We start from the raw sequence: 12,818 nt of genomic DNA on the forward strand, positions 1-12,818 counted from the left end.
AGTCTATTAGTGACTCTTCAGACCTAGGCAGTTCCTGGCACAAAAATTTGTGGAATTGAACTAAATTATATTAGTTGGGTTGATCCATAAAGGCTCTAAGCAATCCCTAGGGAACACTGGTTGCCTTTGTCCAAACTCTCGGCCCCTGGTGCAGAAATGGAGGAATAAGTGTTTCCACTAAGATTTGTCACTGAGTCCCTTTCAGTGGGGACTGAAAGTCCCCAGGCTGACTTTCTTGGGATGCCTTTAATCATACAGAGTTCCCTTGACATCATCTGTGCAAAGAGACCAGAGGAGCAGCAACAGGTGGCAAGAGCCAGGATCCTAGAGACAGAGGCTTGCCACCGAGACATATGGAAACAGTCTGTCCACTCTCACAGCAGACCTTTATCCACTCCCCTCCCCATGTCATTCCATTTTCACATTTACCATGCACCTGCTGTGTGTTAAGCACTGTGTGTTTATATAGATTAGTTCACCTCATAAAGAACAGAAATTCCAGATTATCCCTGGGCTGGGAGGGTTGGGGGATGATCATGGGTAAGTCCCTGGCCTGTTTCCATGTCTCTAAAATGAGTGAGTGTGCTATATGATCTCTCAGGATTCTTCCAGTCCAAATTTGCTAAAATTCTATACAACTCTGAGATCTAGTTTCTCCTTCCAGAAGAAGCCCCAGTAAACCTCTCTTAACCTGAGCTTCCCCTCTGAGAGGGGAACCTGAGCTAAGGGCTTGAGTGCAGGAGGCTTAGTTTTTGAAGTGATCCCAGGAAACAGGAGTGAGGCAACAGGAGGAAGAAAAGAAGGAGGGGAGGGAGGGAGGGAGGGAGGGAGGGAGGGATGGAGGGAGGGAAGAAGGCAGACAGGTTAACACAAGAGTAAATTATTGAGCTGGTCACCACGGCAGGAAACTGAGTTTTTTGGTTTTTGGAGTTTTTTTCTCATTAAACTTTTTAAATGGGTCTCAAATTCTGTGACAGATTTTTGGTCAAGTTGTTTCCATTAAAAAGTACTAGAGGGAGGAACACTCCCAAACTCATTCTACGAGTACTAGAGGGAGGAACACTCCCAAACTCATTCTATCAAGGTATCACCTTGATACCAAAACCAGACCAGGATGCCAAAAAAAAAGAAAACTACAGGCCAGTATCACTGATGAACATAGATGCAAAAATCCTCAACAAAATACTAGCAAACAGAAACCAACAGCACATTAAAAGGATCATACACCATGATCAAGTGGGGTTTATCCCAGGAATGCAAGGATTCTTCAATATAAGCAAATTGATCAAAGTGATACACCATATTAACAAATTGAAGGAGAAAAACCATATGATCATCTCAATAGATGCAGAGAAAGCTTTTGACAAAATTCAACACCCATTTATGATAAAAACCCTGCAGAAAGTAGGCATAGAGGGAACTTTCCTCAACATAATAAAGGCCATATATGACAAACCCACAGCCATCATCCTCAATGGTGAAAAACTGAAAGCATTTCCACTAAGATCAGGAACAAGACAAGGTTGTCCACTCTCACCTCTCTTATTCAACATAGTTTTGGAAGTTTTAGCCACAGCAATCAGAGAAGAAAAGGAAATAAAAGGAATCCGAATCAGAAAAGAAGAAGTAAAGCTGTCACTGTTTGCAGATGACATGATACTATACATAGAGAATCCTAAAGATGCTACCAGAAAACTACTAGAGCTAATCAATGAATTTGGTAAAGTAGCAGGATACAAAATTAATGCACAGAAGTCTCTGGCATTCCTATACACTAATGATGAAAAATCTGAAAGTGAAATCAAGAAAATACTCCCATTTACCATTGCAACAAAAAGAATAAAATATCTAGGAATAAACCTACCTAAGGAGACAAAAGACCTGTATGCAGAAAATTATAAGACACTGATGAAAGAAATTAAAGATGACACGAACAGATGGAGAGATATACCATGTTCTTGGATGGGAAGAATCAACATTGTGAAAATGACTCTACTGCCCAAAGCAATCTACAGAACCAGTGTAATCCCTATCAAACTACCACTGGCATTTTTCACAGAACTAGAACAAAAAATTTCACAATTTGTATGGAAACACAAAAGACCCCGAATAGCCAAAGCAATCTTGAGAACAAAAAGTGGAGCTGGAGGAATCAGGCTCCCTGACTTCAGACTATACTACAAAGCTACAGTAATCAAGACAGTATGGTACTGGCACAAAAACAGAAATATAGATCAATGGAACAGTATAGAAAGCCCAGAGATAAACCCATGCACATATGGTCACCTTATCTTTGATAAAGGAGGCAGGAATGTACAGTGGAGAAAGGACAACCTCTTCAATAAGTGGTGCTGGGAAAACTGGACAGGTACATGTAAAAGTATGAGATTAGATCACTCCCTAACACCATACACAAAAATAAGCTCAAAATGGATTAAAAACCTAAATGTAAGGCCAGAAACTATCAAACTCTTAGAGGAAAACGTAGGCAGAACACTCTATGACATAAATCACAGCAAGATCCTTTTTGACCCACCTTGTAGAGAAATGGAAATAAAAACAAAAATAAACAAATGGGACCTAATGAAGCTTAAAAGCTTTTGCACAGCAAAGGAAACCATAAACAAGACCAAAAGACAACCCTCAGAATGGGAGAAAATATTTGCAAATGAAACAACTGACAAAGGATTAATTTCCAAAATGTACGAGCAGCTCATGCAGCTCAATAACAAATAAGCAAACAACCCAATCCAAAAATGGGCAGAAGACCTAAATAGACATTTCTCCAAAGAAGATATACAGACTGCCAACAAACACATGAAAGAATGCTCAACATCATTAATCATTAGAGAAATGCAAATCAAAACTACAATGAGATTTCATCTCACACCAGTCAGAATGGCCATCATCAAAATATATAAAAACAATAAATGCTGGAGAGGGTGTGGAGAAAAGGGAACACTCTTGCACTGCTGGTGGGAATGTGAATTGGTACAGCCATTATGGAGAACAGTATGGAGGTTCCCTAAAAAAGTACAAATAGAACTACCATATGACCCAGCAATCCCACTACTGGGCATATACCCTGAGAAAACCATAATTCAAAAAGAGTCATGTACCAAAATGTTCATTGCAGCTCTATTTACAATAGCCCAGAGATGGAAACAACCTAAGTGTCCATCATCAGATGAATGGATAAAGAAGATGTGGCACATATATACAATGGAATATTACTCAGCCATAAAAAGAAACGAAATTGAGCTATTTGTAATGAGGTGGATAGATCTACAGTCTGTCATACAGAGTGAAGTAAGTCAGAAAGAGAAAGACAAATACTGTATGCTAACACATATATATGGAATTTAAGAAAAAAAAAAAGGCATGAAGAACCTAGGGGTAAGACAGGAATAAAGACACAGACCTACTAGAGAATGGACTTGAGGATATGGGGAGCAGGAAGGGTAAGCTGTGACAAAGTGAGAGAGAGGCATGGACCTATATACACTACCAAACGTAAGGTAGACAGCTAGTGGGAAGCAGCTGCATAGCACAGGGAGATCAGCTCGGTGCTTTGTGACCACCTAGAGGAGTGTGATAGGGAGGGTGGGAGGGAGGGAGATACAAGAGGGAAGAGATATGGGAACATATGTATATGTATAACAGATTCACTTTGTTATAAAGCAGAAAATAACACATCATTGTAAAACAATTATACTCCGATAAAGATGTAAAAATAAATAAAGTACTGATTTTAAAAGCTAATAACTTAAAAGTGCCACACACAAAACAAATAGTCCACAAAACATTCTCCTTTCCTTCCGAAGGTTTTATGATGCATTGTATCATTAACCAGTCTTTTGCTATTAAACTTAAATGGCCAGTTGAGACAAATTGTTCTGGGACCATTCTTCCACCACTGATTAAGACTGGGGTGGCAGGTATTGGGGATAACGTTCATTTAGCCTTCTGAGCTTTCTGGGCAGACTTGGTGACCTTGCCAGCTCCAGCTGCCTTCTTGTCCACTGCTTTGATGACACCCACAGCAACCATCTGTCTCGTGTCTCTAACAGCAAAATGGCCCAGAGGAAGATAGTCAGAGAAGCTCTCAAAACACATGGGTTTGCCAGGAACCATATCAACGATGGCAGCATCACCAGATTTCAAAACTTTGGGGCCATCTTCCAGCTTTGTCCCAGAAGGACAATCAATCTTCTCCTTCAGCTCAGCAAACTTGAAAGCAATGTAAGCTGTGTGACAATCCAGCTATGTGACAATCCAGCACAGGTGCATATCCAGCTCTGATTTGGCCTTGATGCTTCAAGATAATCACCTGAGCTGTGAAGCCAGCTGCTTCCATCGGTGGGTCATTTTTGCTGTCACCAGCCACACTGCCATGATGAACATCTTTGACATACACGTTCTTGACATTGAAGCCCACATGGTCCCCAGGAAGAGCTTCACTCAAAGCTTCATGGTGCAGGAAACCGCTGTCTCACTGGTATCTTCTGAAGAGCCGTATAGAATGCACTCATAATTCCATGCTACAGAGGGATGGAAAGAGACGAACATTTTTTCCGTCAACTTCCATCCCGCTGGTCAGAGGTTGTCCCATGGCGGCTAACTCCCTTACCCTTCATGGTTTGTACCTCACCAATGACCAGGAGTTTCCTATACAGTAACAGCAGAGAAGTGCCAGCAAGAAGCAAAGGATACAAGATGCAGCTTAGATGAGGACTGCTGGGGGCTCTGAGCTAGTTGCCTCCACAGTAATCGTGTAAAATGTAGGCCAAGAGGATGTGCAATTAAGTTTTGCCAGATTTAACAAAAATACAATATGCTCAGTTAAATATGAATTTTCAAATCAACAATGTATGCAATATTTGGGACAAGCTTATATCAAATAAATTATTCATTATTGATTTGAAATGCAAATTTGACTGCATTTCCTGTATTTTTTCCGGCTACCCTATGTACAATGCACAATTGGGCACAGACGGCAGGACACACTAAGCCCCAGCCCTACCTGTCCAGTCTCCTTTAAGGACTTTGTCTATCTGCCTTGAAGATCTTTAAATTTCCCATTTCTCCAAGCTTTGGATATAGAAGTAGCTCAATTATGACTGATGACCTGTGGCTTCTCTGTACAAGGCAGGAGAGGTGGCAGGGAAAAAAATGCAGCCAGGTGAGATGAAATGGGACACAGAATTTCCAGTTCTTCAGGGACTCAAAGCCCAGGAAAGGAATCCTGTGCTTGACACAGGAAAGACCTCGTGCTGAGCAAATCCAGGCGGGTGCTGGACTCCCCACCGTGCCCCTCCATGGCTGTGGGCATCTGCAGCAATGCCAAGGCCTACAGGGAATGAAAGAACAGAAATACTCATTTTCAGTAAAAATGAGGATACCAATGTCAAAAGCCAGTGTTTTTTTCCCGCAAATCCTTTTGTTGTTTTCAGGCACAATTGTCTTCTCAAAAATACCAAATGTGATCATCTTAAAAACATTCGAGTTAGTAGATGCTTCTTATTTTGAGTTCAGGAATAAAAAGAAAAAAAAAATTAAGTGCTTAAAAAACAATACTCTCTATATTTTTTTCTCGTAGCTTCAAACTTTCCAGAACTTTCACATTGTTCATTAGTGAGGCCTCCTCACCCTTGTGCTCTCAGAAGCCAGACTTCCCTCTTGCCCAGGTCCTTAATCTAACCCGAGTGACAGCTCTACTTGAATTCCTGGACTTTGTCCCTCATCCCTGGTGAGGATGAAGCTGAATTGTATTGAAGCTGTGTTTGCTATATTGGAACCTTGAGTCTATCTCACACCCAGGGCCTCTGGACAAGAGGCTGAAGCTGTACGCTCACCTTCATGTGGGATCGGCCCCACCAGCAGATGTTTGAGCTGTAAGAATTCCAGAGCATGGCTTCTACTGAGTCTTAGTTCCCAAAAGTGGGGTGGAAAGGACCATGGGGTCATCTTGGCGAGCCTCTTCATTCCATCAATAAAGATGCTCCGTCCCACAGGTCATAGGTAACTGGTCCAAGATCCACACCTGGATTCTGCCATTCGACAGAATCAAGAGAAGAACCCAGTGGTCCTCCCATTACCCCTGCAACAGCCTCACCCCACTGCCCCATCCTTCCCTCTGATTGTATATTTGTGTTGTTCCACTGTGGCAGGAACTTAGGTGTGATAACAAACAGAGCTCCCCTACCTAACCAACAGGGACCAGTTTTCAAAGACTACAACTGCAAACTTTTATTCTTAATGACTCGGAAGGCGTATCAGAGCCTCATGTTGCCCACAGCAGTAACCATAAATAGCTTCCTATAGAGGAAATCTGTATGCAAACCCTGATTCTGTCATTTAATATTCATGTAACTTTGGGCAGGTCACATAATCTTCTAGAACCCCAGCTTGCCTGAAAACTGGACAGGTGATCTCTGCCCGACTCATTGAGTTATCGTGAGGAACAAATGACTTCCCGTGTCCCATGCAGTAGCCACTAGCCACATGTGGCTATTTAAGTTGAAACATAAATAAGACAAAGTAAAAATTCAATTCCTTATCCACACAACATTTCAAGTGCTGAGTAACCACATGTGACTAGCAGCTACCATACTGGACAGGACAGATATAAACACCATCACAGGAAATTCTATCGCACAATGTGGCACAAGGATACTCAAAACTCGCCTAAGTCACTGGGTCCTTCACAGTTTAGTCTCAGCCTTCCGGTCCAGGTTCTTCTCCTGCCACACCCGCCCCTCTGCTCCCTTATATTCTATACCAAACCACATGTTCTTCCTGGCTGGTACTTCCACCTGTTCATGACTTGCTTCATGCAGTTTTCCTTTGTTGAGAACGCCCTCCCTACCCTGTACCCCATGCTATCTTCTGCTCCCGTCTGCCTAGAAAACCTGCTCACCCCCTGGCCCAGTGCCAAAAGTTCCTTCTTGGAGGCAGTGTCCACAATGCTCCCGGAAGACATCAATCAGTCCTTTTTCTCCGGATCCTCCATTGATGACCCAGCTGCAACCTCTACACCCTGAGACAGTTAATGTGCTGGTCTCTGAAGCCCTTGAGGGCAAGGACTGGGTCTCATTCACCTTTGTTCCCCAGGGGTTTTGCCCAGTGCTGGGAAGAGTAGAGATCTTGGTCAATGTCAACACCATGGATCTCGTTTCGTGCTACCATCATGCTCCCTCAGCACAGTGGTTCCCAGTGCTGGCTCAGTCTTAGTTATGTGCTTTTAAGAGAAAAGTTTCCCTACACGTTGCTGGTTCCCCCTGAGCCAGCAAAGTTGTGGAGAGAAGCAGAGTTGGAAGCAGGAGCTCGAGTCATGGTGGCGGCCATGGGGAAGAGGGCAGTTGAAGAAAGCAGGCTCTGAGGGGAAGAGCTGGTCCCTAGGAAGGAGGGGACGAGGAAGGGCAGTCCCAGAACACACACGTGGACCATTCTCTCCCAGTGGGATACTCTCTGCCTGACCTCTCTGACAAGCAGCGCTGGCAGCTCTCCCAGCCTCCCACGTGGTTATTCTTCTCAGGGCACTGCCCCACGCAACTGTCCCACAGGTCCTGGGACCAGCAGAGCCTCCTGTGGCTAGAGCCCCAGTGTCAGCTCCAGGACCTTCTTCCAAATGATTGCATCCATGCCCTATCCCTCACTGCCTCTCCCACCAACATGTTCTCCTGTGTTCTTTTTTTTTAGTAGACTATGCAAATCAGTTAAACAAGAGAAACGTATATACTTTATGTAGTGTACCTGTCTAATTTCTTGGGTTTTTTAATAAATTTATTTTATTTAGTGTTGGCTGCATTGGGTCTTCGTTGCTGTGCATGGACTTTCTCTAGTTTTCAGCGAGCGGGGCTACTCTTCGTTGCGGTGCGAGGGCTTCTCATTGCGGTGGCTTCTCTTGTTGCTGAGTACAGGCTCTCGGCGCTAGAGCTTCAGTAGTTGTGGCACATGGGCTCAGTAGTTGTGGCTCGTGAGCTCTAGAGTGCAGGCTCAGTAATTGTGGCCCACGGGCTTAGTTGGTCCTCGACATGTGTGATCTTTCCGGACCAGGGCTCAAACCCGTGTCCCCTGTATTGGCAGGCGGATTCTTAACCACTGCACCACCAGGAAAGTGCTGTCTAATTTCTTATTCCTGTTTTTTATTTTAATTTTTTTCTAACGCAATTATTTTATTACAGTTCCAGAAGATACTGTAAGCCAAACATTGTTGGACATTTTGATTTGGGGAAGAGTTTCAAAGATACACATTTTTTTTTAAGAAAAAATTTTGAAATCACAATACATTTCAAATCTCCTATCCCATTAGCTCTTTTTCCAATCATTTCTTAGAAAGAAAGTCTTTTCTTTTTTAGGTTACTAATTTTTTAACTTAATTATCATATACCTTAAAAAATTTTATAGAGGTAACATTGATTTATAACATTGTATAAATTTCACATGTACGACATTATATTTCTATTTCTGTATTACGCTACAATGTGCTCACCACCAAAAATTTAGTTCCCATCCATCACCATGCAGTTGATCCTCTCCTCCTGTGTTCTTAGTTTGACGACCAGCCCCACCAACCTTCCAGCTTCCTGGCTAGAAACCTCCTATCACACTTGGTCTCCCCCTTCCTTCCCCTCCAAGACCATCTCCTGCCATTACTCAGAAAGTCCCGCCCATCTGACCACCGCGGTGGCCGTAACTCTCTGCCACTGGACCTATCGGGTCCCCATCTCTTCTCGCGTGGACCACATCAATGTAATGGCTTCCCATCTGGGCTTTTCCTCTCTAACCTGTGGCCCTTTCCTTCCATCCTGTCGGAGCCATCCTCCTAGAATACAAATCGTTCTCCTCCTCCTGGTCTCTACTTTCCACCATTGCCCACGGGGGCAAAACACAAGCCAAACTCCTTAAACAAACACTCAAGTCCCTCCCAGATCTGACCCCCACTCACGCTGGCTGCCTTCCCTTCTCTGGGACACACCATCCACTTTCCCACTTGTATGTCTTTTCTCTACCTCCCCTGTCTCCACCCCACACACAGCTTCCAAGTTCAGCTCAAACATGACCCCCTCCGTGTGACCCTAGGGACATGCTGCCATTGGCTTCACAGCCGACTCCCACATATACGAGTTAAGTGACCTTGAGAAGGTTACTGAACCCCACCACGCCTGTTTCCTCATCTGGACCACAGCATTGCTGACCAGTCGTTAGCAGACTGAATAAGCTACTTCATTAAAAGCACATACGTAGCACCTGGCACGTGGCTGTTCCTTTCCACCACCGGTGGAGGTGGTGGTGTCTTCCTGGCAGATCTCTCAAACTCTGCCTCCCCGCTTCAATCACAGTTTGCCAGACTCTCCTGCATAGGGCTTAATTATTTGGCTCTGAAATGAGATTGTTTTTGTCCACGGCTGCCTCACTCAGAAGACTCAGGAAGCCAGTCTGGTTTACCTGTCACCTCCCCAAGCCCAGCACAGAGTAGACCCCAGGGAGCCTCCTGCTTGGATCCTGCCACCTCCACCCACTCCCAATAAAGGTCTCTTTAATTCTGACTCCACAGGGCTCACACGTGAAAGTGTGGGCAGTGGAGAGGGTGTTTGTGAGATAGCGCGTGAGAGTGTGTGAGTCTGCTGGAGCCCGTGTGAGTGAGTGTGTGTGAAAGTGAGTACGTGTGAACCTGTCCGTGTGTGAGTACATCGTGTGAGGGAGGGTGTACGTGAGTGGATGAGAATGTGTGTGTGAGTATGTGAGTGTGCATTGGACCAGGCTACTTTCCAGTCCAAATCCTGTCATTTTCCCGTCCATTCGGCTATCCCTGTGGTCAAAATTTCTGCATGTCTGTTAACAAAGCTACAAAACAGCTTATTTCCACTGCTCGTTTCGTACACTGCAGAGAGTGTGCAGGGCTGAAGAGGAGTAAGACAGCATCACCAGGGCCCCTGAGGCATGCACCCCCTTGCGTGGAGGGTACAAATGATATTCCATCCTCTCTAGGTGGCTTGTCTGTTTGGCAGCTGGAGGATTTTGTTCTGTCTGTATGATAAGATTAGCAAACATTCATTGGACACTACGTGCCAGGCGTTTTACCTATCAGTGACAAGCAAACTCTCAGAGGTAGTTACTCTTGTTATTTCTAGTTTTCAAAAAAAAACTAAGGCACAGAGAGTCTAAATAACTTGCCCAGAGCTACACAGCTAGCGAGTGATGGAGCCCAGATTCAACCCAAGAAGTGTAAAAATAACGCTCGTGTGTGTAACTACTACATTTGCCATCAGAAGTGGCTGTTTCAGGCTTCTGTTCCACCCCCAATGCTGCTGAGATGTGAGATGCCGAGATAAAGCGTGTGTGTGGTGGGCGAGGAGGGGGGCCTCAGCAACCAGAACATGAAAACTGGGCAACTTGGGCAGATGCTGGAAAGAAGAACAGACGAATGGGAGCCAAGGAGAGATCTCGTGGTTCTCAAACATTCAAACATGTAGGCCTCTGAAAAGCACCCTGGCTGGATTGGAGCGCAGTGCAAGTGACCCAGCCTGAAGGATCAGCCTGACACCAGGGGAGTGCCAGTTGGACTGTAGACAGCAGCAATTTGCTCCCGGTTGAAGCCAAGCCACTTGGAGTTGTGGGATCAGCAGATGTCAGGGTAGGGTGGGGCTGCAGAAGCCCAAGCTAGCAATCAACCTGTTACTGGTGTAACGAGTGCTTCCCCAGGGGCTGCAGTCTTGGCTCTCAAAGTGAGGCTCCAGGGCCACAGACAGCAGGACCCCCCCCCCAAGAGCTCACTAAATTGCAGATTTGGGGACCTCACCCTACTCAACCACAGTCTCTGGGACCTGACCTTGCAATCTGCATTTTTCATCAAGCTCCTTTAGTGATTCCGATTTGCTCTCAAATCTGAGAACAGAAATGCATAGCCGGCTGTCTTAGATTAGGTTCTCCAGAAGCAGACCCTGAGAGGAGGGTTCTTACACAGTGATTTATTATGAAAGTGCCCCCCAAAAGGACAGATAAGGAATGGGGGAGCAGAACAAGAAGGGAGAAACCCAGCAAGGATGTGAACTCAAAGTCCAGCAGAGGGTGGCATCCGCCCAATCACCCAGGGACACTGGAGGGTAAGTCATGTCTCTGGGGTCAGCCACCCCAAGTCCTTCGAGTATCAAGATCTTTATCACATCTAAGACTTTGTTAATTTTCTAATCAAAACTGGGTTTTTACTGGTGCCTTGTTTATTAGCATGAAGAATAATGGAAATGGGTTCTTTTTGTGAAAATAAAGATACGTACAATATGTAGATTGGCTAAAAATAGGTTAGAAACACTCCCACCTCGCTTGAAGAGGGTGTAAGAACCAGCCACACCCACCAAAACCACCATTCAGCATCTGGGAGAAAGATGGCCCCTGGCAATGAGCATAGACTTCCATGAATACACGAAGGCAGTAGAAATGGGAACCGGCTCTGTCGAAAACGGGTACAATGGCCAAAAACCAGATAGTGTCATCTCTTCTGATGACAAAAGCCTCACATAAAAGCTGAGAGCACTTTGAAAACAACACAGTTTTCTTGTAACCTGGGAGAGAGAGTTGAAGAAACTACAGCTGATGGCAGAAAAAACTCAGATCTACAACTTTGCTGATGGTGCATTGGTTCCACACCAGGAACAGAATGAGAAAGGGGAAAGAATGACAAGAAAAATGAAAGATGGAAAATTCGTGGTGCAATGCATTAGGAACAATGTCACCTGTGTTCAGATCTATGGAAAATCAGAATAAAAATTTCATAACAATTAGCTGTGAGATGATAAGCAAGCTCTCTTCAAATCTCCATACTGCTTCTTATTTTCTTTTCCTATGTTCGATTATCTTTATCACAAACATTTTACTTGCAACTATTTCAAAGTATTCCTTTAATTAGGATCAACCCTTTGGTTAGTAAATAAAAGTGGTTTTTATTAGAAAAATAAAATAAAAAGAATTCAAGCAGGAGGCTAACTCCCAACAGAGCTTCTAGCTATTAGCCCAACAGAGAAGATGCTACGCAGTGGTATACTTGCAGAACTGTGTAAAGTTTGAAAATCTGCCTAACTTCTCCCACATCCAGTAAAACAAAGATGCAGGTAGGTTGAGAGGCGATGGGCTTACCTTTGGTGACAGGGAGGAAACTGTCCAAAGTCAGTCTTTGTTGGGGGAGGAGAAGAGTAAGGAATGGAATGGAAGGTGACAGCACCCCCAGAGAGAGGGAGGAGGAAGCTACTCTGATGAACCAAAGAGTGGCCATCACCTGTGCAATGGCCCTGAGCCAGGCCTTGGGCTACGTCTTTCCCTTACCTGATCCCATTTAGCTTTCCCAAGAAGCCAAGGGCTGTGTCTAGATTTTCTCTTTACAGATAAGGAAACTGAAACCCAGAGGGTTTCACTGACCTACCTGGGTAACTCAGTTGGAAAGTGGCAGGGTCCTGGAGATGCCCTGCATCAGAAGTGTTCCAGGCCCACAGGAGATGTGGCAAAGGCCTTGAGGAGGGAGGGAGCAGGGGAAGCCTGAGAACTGAGAAGGGTCACAGTGAAAGTGGGGCACAGAGTGAGGTGGGGAGAGCGGGGAGTGGGAAGCCTTGCTGGTCAAGGGAGCTCTCCCTTTGGAGAAGTCCTCCAGACACAAACCAACAGTTATTAATCAACCCCTCTGTGCTGGCTGTTAAATTGATGCTCTCTGCTCCCTTAAACTCTGAGCAGGGGAAGAAAAAAGAAAAAGAAAAGCTTTGTCGGTGAGTGTCCAATTACAAAGTTGAGACACAGAAAATCTCGGGCCCAGAACCTGCAGACAGAGC

At 44.7% G+C, this 12,818-nt stretch overlaps 1 pseudogene; it reads right to left on the minus strand.

Moving 5' to 3' along the window:
- Nucleotides 1–3,954: 3,954 nt before the first annotated feature.
- On the minus strand, nucleotides 3,955–5,861 carry LOC114896546 (annotated as a pseudogene).
- Nucleotides 5,862–12,818: the final 6,957 nt, after the last annotated feature.

This window comes from Monodon monoceros, unplaced genomic scaffold (genome assembly GCF_005190385.1).
Source record: "Monodon monoceros isolate NGI ecotype Baffin Bay Population unplaced genomic scaffold, NGI_Narwhal_1 Super_Scaffold_16, whole genome shotgun sequence".
Lineage (NCBI taxonomy): Eukaryota > Metazoa > Chordata > Mammalia > Artiodactyla > Monodontidae > Monodon > Monodon monoceros.